The sequence below is a fragment of the Oratosquilla oratoria genome, chromosome 13 (genome assembly GCF_046742065.1).
Source record: "Oratosquilla oratoria isolate Oo_2021 chromosome 13, ASM4674206v1, whole genome shotgun sequence".
NCBI lineage: Eukaryota > Metazoa > Arthropoda > Malacostraca > Stomatopoda > Squillidae > Oratosquilla > Oratosquilla oratoria.
The window spans coordinates 27160624-27168123 of NC_134789.1; positions in this window are offsets into that span (position 1 = coordinate 27160624).

The following is a 7500-nucleotide window of genomic DNA, read 5'->3' on the forward strand; positions in this document are numbered from 1 at the left end:
GTATATGCAAAATAACCACAGGAGAAGAGAAACTTGTAGACAGTATGTACTGTCGTATATTACATCTTCAGAAGATGAAATATACTAAAGTACGTATTGTCTGCAAGTTTCTCTCATCCTGTGGTTATTTTGCATTTTCATATCACAGTGATAGGATTGCTTGCATGTATATATATATATATATATACATAAATATATGCTAATAAGAACATGGGTAAGCGTGTTCACTTATGCAAAGTATAGTACTTAGAAAACGAAACTAACGAAGCAGAGCGCTTTCGTATATTACATTTCCAGTGTAATGAGAATATATATATATATATATATATATATATATATATATATATATATATATATATATATATGGCGTGGCAATGGGGTCCCCCCTTGGGGTCCTATTCGCAAATATGTACATGGCTCAAGTGGAAGAGAAAGTTTTCCAGCACCATCCTCCCCCTGGACTCTATACCCGTTATATCGATGACATCTTCATCACCACCACCAACGACAAAGATGCCGACAGCTTGATGATGGCCCTTCAGAACAACTCTTGCCTTACCTTCACCTGTGAACGCAGTATTCATCGACGTCTCCCCTTCCTTGATTTGGACATCACCAAAGATGAGGATGGCTTCAGGACGAAGGTCTACACTAAAGCTACTAACGTAGGAAGGTGTCTCAATGCCCGCGGCGAATGCCCTGAAGCCTACAAGCGGTCTGTAGCCGCTGCATATATCAACAGGGCCTTAACGCATTGCAGTAGCTGGACAGATACCCACCGGGAATTTGACCGCATCCGACATCTTCTAACCAATAACGGATATCCAGACCACATGATTGAAGGACTCATCAAGAAGAAGCTTGAACAATACACAGATCCTAACCAGGTTCCAGACTCCCCAGGCAACAAGATCATCATGTGATGTCATTAAAGGCATCATAAAAAGAGGAGTCACTCCCACCGATTCAACCACTACCATTGCCTTTAGAATTTACTGTAAACCAAACCTCACTAGAGGTTTGGTTATGAAAAACAACACTGCTCCTAAGACCCCTTTCGAGGCCTCTACCAACGTAATCTATGAATTCACGTGTCAGGAGAGTCGCTGTGACGGCTCCAACACCTACATTGGTAGAACCTCTACTACCTTAAGAAGACGCCTCCAATACCACCGTAACCAAGGTTCCATCTTTCAGCATTACATTGATCATCACGACAAAAAAAACACCACTTCAGAAACTAATTGAATCCACGACTATTCTTCACAGAGAGTCCAACCACAGGCGTATGCAAATTGCAGAAGCCGTAGCCATCACTTCCCGTCACCCTACCATTAATATACAACTTGCTTCTGATTTTATTCTCCCTTCAGCTCGCCCTCTGAAACCGCTCCCTCTTCAACCTACACAAGACCTTCCATCAAGCCGCCAAGATCTCCAGCCAAAAACCAGAGCCTCCTCCAGATCACGAGAGAATCCCCGCAGCCAATCGGAAGCCAGCATTCTGCCCGGGGTAAGCACAAGATCACGGGAGAACCCCCGCAGCCAATCGCAAGCTAGCATTCTGCCCGGGCCTAGCCGCTTGAGCTGCGTAGCAGACAGAGGTCATTCTCGCCGCCCGAGATCAGGTGAAGTGTCCCATGAGCCAATCAGAGCCCAGCATTCCACCCGCACCGAGTCGACTGAACCGTTCGACCGAGTATAAAAAGCCTCCCGCTTAGCCACCTTCTTAACTTGCCTCTAGACCTTCAAGACTAGAACATCGCCTCTACACCAATGAAGTCCTTCTCACCCTGAGGAAGCCTCTTATCGAGGTGAAAAAACTCCGAAGTTTTAGGTGTCGTTGTCAACAGTTTTTTACATGCTGTTACACATCAAATAGAAACCATCGGCATTCACCAGCGCCTTTCTTTTCACATTCACCATGGATGATTTTGTTCATAAGCTGAATGAAGTTGATAGGAAGTCCTTCCTTAAACTTAAGAAGATACAACTGAAAATAGTTAAATCTATTAGCGCTGTTTTTTTTAATCAATATATATATATATATATATATATATATATGTGTGTGTGTGTGTGTGTGTGTGTGTGTGTGTGTGTGTGTGTGTGTGTGTGTGTGTGTGTGTGTGTGTGTGCGTGTGCGTGTGTGTGTATATATATATATATGTATATACAGTATATATATATGCGTATATATATATATATATATATATGCTTATGTATATGTATATGTATATGTATATGCATATGTATATGTATATGTATTCGTATATGTATATGTATATGTATATGTATATGTATATGTATATGTACATGTACATGTACATATGTATGCATATGTATATATATATATATATATATATATATATATATATATATATATATGTATGTATGTATGTATGTATGAATGTATGTATGTATGTATGTATGTATGTATGTATGTATGTATGTATGTATGTATGTATGTATGTATGTATGTATGTATGTATGTATGTATGTATGTATGTATGTATGTATGTATGTATGTATGCATTCGAAATGAGATATATCAACATCATGTGTATTGGCCTCTTTTTATTTCATATGCGCGTTAGAAACATTGACATTTTTATTTAAAAAAAAATTATGGTTTGGCGGTTTGCCAGGAATGATTCAACTGTTTTGGGGTTCCGCCAAAAGTCACTTAGCTGGTTTGGTAGGTTGCCAAAAGTCATTACCAACTAAGCCGCTCCTGATTTATTAACGATTTAACATGTATGTAGCCTATTTTTTCCACCAATTAACTACATGATAGTAACCCGTAATAGGCACAGATCATTTTACAATAATTTCTCTCTGATTTCAGGCAATTTTATTCAGGCTGTAAGGGCCGTAATTCATCTCGATTAATTTGTATGGAGAAATACGATGCTGATCACTAGATTTTATTTTCTAAAACATATTCCTATATCAATTCTTTCTGAACTCAGAATTTCTGAACTCCTTTCATATTGACTGTCACTAGCCAGTTGTATAACCTTCTCTTGGTATCGTAATCTATATTCGGTTAACTCATTTATCAAAAGGTCAAACATGTCCTATTACACTTGTGTGACTTTCGCCCCTATTCACTTATTGTAGTTGAAATTTGGTTATCCATTTTAACTACGTGGCTCCCTTGGCAACACTGGTCAATTGTTTACAGTCAGAGCGTTACAAGGTTTATAGGTGATAATGCAAACAATTATTCCGAAATAAATTTCAGGAGACAACGATTTCTCATTCATCTTCTGTTTCAATTATTTCGATACAGTGAAGTCCCTTGCTTGAATAGAATTGACTGAGATTGGCCAGAAAAAAGGTTATTGAGATATGCCATTATGTTGTAGGGGTATATATGAAAAAAACACGCCTGGAAGCGCTTAGCCAACGCACGGTATAAGCAGAATGCTTAAAGTAAGTAAACGCGTTGAAGAGTTTAATCGAAACTGTTTTGACTTTCTCACAACAGTAATGGCCCCTCAGCGCTATAAAGTTTGGCATCGGCAGTTGCCCTCTGATAAGATTGCCTTGCGCCAGGCAGAAAAAGAAAAAGAAATAATAATTACAGCTGTCTGTAATAACCCTACACACCGGGGATGAGGGATCCATTTGTTTGAATAAAATTGTCAGACGACTACCATAGAATAAAAAAAACAAATGCATGACCCTCACTACCGCTGGCAGAGTTCGTGCGCGACCGTTAATAATCCTAGTGCGCTCCGAATGCGCTCCGGTTTTTTGGTCCATCGAAGAAGAAAAGTAAGACAACAAACTTCAACCTGCATAACGCTCACGTGACAATGCTCGTGCACCAATCAGAAACCATCACTGTATTCAGCGCTTTGTGCTAAATCCTGGCACTTCGCGCCGGGTCGTGATTCTCTTACGATGCCATTTCCGAAATAGTTTGTGCGTAACCGTTAATGTTTCTAGCGCGCTCCGAATGCTATCTAATTTTTAGTCCAACAAAGAACGAAGAAGAAGAAGAAGAAATAAATAAGTAAATAAATAAAATAAGATACTAAATTTGAACCCGCACATTGCTCACTTCACAATGCACGTACACGCGCGGTTCGTACGATACCTAAAGAACATAACCAGAAACCATCGCTGCAATAAGGAATGAGAATGATCCTCCCTATGTTTAATAAATAAATCTTATTACCTATCTCATTTAACGCTCTCACTGGGTCATTTGTAGAATCCCATCTCCCACACACTGATCAACTGTAGAATCACTACCCCAACTACACTCAATTGTAGAATCCCATCCTACCCTACCCCGATCAACTGTAGACTCTCCACCCAAACTGATGTAGGCTAGGTTATGTCAGGTTAGGTTTGGTCAGGTCTGGTTTTGATTTGTTTGGTTTGGTTTGGTTTGGTTTGGATAGGTTAGGTTAGGTTAGGCTAGGTTAGGTTAGGTTAGGTTAGGTTAGGTTAGGTTAGGTTAGGTTAGGTTAGGTTAGGTTAGGTTAGGTTAGGTTAGGTTAGGTTAGGTTAGGTTAGGCTAGGTTAGGTTAGGCTAGGTTAGGTTAGGCTAGGTTAGGCTAGGCTAGGTTAGGTTAGGTTAGGCTAGGTTAGGTTAAGTTAGGTTAGGTTAGGTTAGGTTAGGCTAGGTTAGGCTAGATTGGGCTAGGTTAGGTTAGGTTAGGTTAGGTTAGGTTAGGTTAGGTTAGGTTAGGTTAGGTTAGGTTAGGTTAGGTTAGGTCAGGTTAGGTTAGGTTAGGTTAGTTTAGGTCAGGTTAGGTTAGGTCAGGTTAGGTTAGGTTAGGTTAGGTTAGGTTAGGTTAGGTTAGGTTAGGTTAGGTTATTATAGCTTAGGTTAAGTTAGGTCAAGTTAGGTTATGGTAGGTATTGCCTGCATGTTATTGTAGGGCGAGTTTGTGTCTGAGAAGTATGATGGGGGTTACTAGGCTAGATAGAGTGAGAAATGAGGAGGTGAGGAGGAGAACAGGGGTGGAAAGGGAGTTGGGAGATAGGGTTGATGAAAGAGTATTAGGATGGTTTGGACACATGGAAAGAATGAGTGAAGAAAGACTAGTAAAGGTGGTATGGAAGGCAGATGTGGAGGGAGTGAACATGAGGGGACGTCCTAGGATGAGATGGATGGATGGGGTGAAGGGGGCTTTGGGGAAGAGGGGAATGTCTGTTGAGGAAGGACGGGGGAGGACAGAAGACAGGGGTGAATGGAGAATGGTTGTATATGGAAGATGTTGTGATGCATGAGGTGGAATGGACGGGGGGATGGGGGGTGAGGTAGTGTGTGTGAGCAAAATTTTGACGCAGCCCGAAGGGATTTCTCCCCGTCCTCTCCTTATATGCAAGGGGGGACGGAGAGGGGGGGTCGCCGATTTAATGAAGCGGCCTTGCTGTGGATGTGCTGTGTCTTGCGACACTGCTTCTGACCCAGGGCAGTAGACAGAGTGCAGGGATGACCCGTCATCTAGGAGGTGCTAAGATGGGAGGGAGGGTGGAGGGGTGTGGAGTGTTTTTAGGAATGGAATGGGTGGGAATGATTTTATGCCTTTTCCTTTTTGGCTACCTCCCTAGTAAGGGGGAAAAAGCCTTGGTATATGTATATGTATGTATGAGTTTGGGTTTGCGTGTGTAGTTGGGAAGACCTGAAGAGTGAAGAGAGAACGAGCGAGGGAAGGGGTGACTATTCTAGTATATGAAGAGATAGGTAACATTGTGGTAGAGTGGAAGGAGTTTTTTTTTTCAAGGTTAATGTATATGAAGGTGAAACTGGGAAGTGAGATGTGGGTTTTTGTAAGTGCATATGGGCCTGGTAGTGAGAAAAGCATAGAGGGATTAGGGAGAAATGTTAATGTAATGGTATTGGGAGACTTTAATGCTAAGGTAGGAAATAAACCAATTAACGGAGTAGTTGTTAGGTGTGGAGTTCCAAGAAAGAATCGTAGTGGAGAGTTGATGGTTATATGTCTAGAAAGAGGTTTGATCATAGCAAATACAGTGTTTAGGAACAAGGTCAAACATAAATACATATGAGAGAGGTGGTAGATAGAAGGGTGGTAAATAGAGCGTTAATGGACTATAAAGTGGTAACCCGAAGTATAGTAGGAAGAGTTAAGGATGTACAAGTTCTAAGGGGAGAGAGTGGGGAAGGTAAGTAGAGAGTGAGGAAAATAACAGAAGGTAGGGAGGTGCTTCAAGTAAACTACTTAAATGAGAAAGAAAAGGAGGAGGAGTACTAGAAGAAACTGAGAGAGGAGTGGGAAAAAAGAATAGAGTAAAACTAGGAGTGGAGGAGGAATGGGCATGGTTCAAGGAGGAAGTCACAAGGTGTGCAAAGATGGTTTGTGGAACAAGAAGGATGGGAGGAAATAGAAGGAAGGGTAGTGAGTGATGGGACGAGGAAGCAAGAAAGTTTGTAGAAGAGAGCTTTCATAGATTGGTTACAAAATAGGGCGAGAGAATTATATGAGAAATACAAAGAAAAGAGAATGGATGTAAAGCATAAGATAAAGCAGACAAAGAGGAGAGGAGATGTGAATGGGGTAAGAGTATGACAGAAAAGTTTGAAAGTAATAAAAAGATGTTTTGGAAAGAAATTAACCGAGGAAGAGGAGGCGAATCCAGTAGAGAAGAAAAGCTAAAAGGTGTAGATGGAGAGATAATAATTTGAGAGAAGGTAGTAAAAAGAATATGGACAGAGTAGTTTAGGGAGTTGCTATATGTGAAGGAGGATATGGAGGGAAAAGTGAAGGCAGTTGTTAAGATGATGACAGCAGGTAAGTCCCTTGCTTGGAGGAAGGGAAAAAGGGACAAATGTGAGTGTAGTTGCAGAGGGATCAGTTTGTAAGTGTAGTTGGGAAGGCTTATGGGAGGGTCTTGATTGAGAGGATTAGGAGAGGAACAGAGGGAGCGTACATCTTGCCCAGGACTTGCTCCAGGAATGGTCTGACGAATGGGGATTTAAGTTTTCGAAAGTAAAGTCAAAAGTGGTTGTATTTTCACACAGAGCCCAGGCAGAAATCGATCTGCAATTACATGGAAATTCAATTCCAGTACAAAATTCAACATTTTTCCTTGGCCTAAACCTAGACTCCAGGCTAAACTGGAAGGCCCATATAAAGTATCTAGTTGATGCGTGTAGTAAGAGACTTAATTTACTACGCAAACTAACGGGCACAAATTGGGGAGCAGATAGGAAATATTTGGTAAGGATTTATGAGTCCCTAATTAGATCTAATTTAGACTATGGGTGTCATATTTATGGTTCGGCAACAACAACCACATTACAACTCCTGAACATCATCCAAAACAAAGGCCTGTGACTTGCACTTGGAGCATTACGCTCCACAAGAATCGAGAGGCTGGAAGACCAGAGCTATTTCTATATATCCACTATCTTCTTGGTAATTTTCTCAGTTTTCCGAATGGTTTGTTTGTATCTTGAAGGGAGGTCAAACATAAGAGTTCAGATATCCATGGTATTATTATAACGAAAAACTT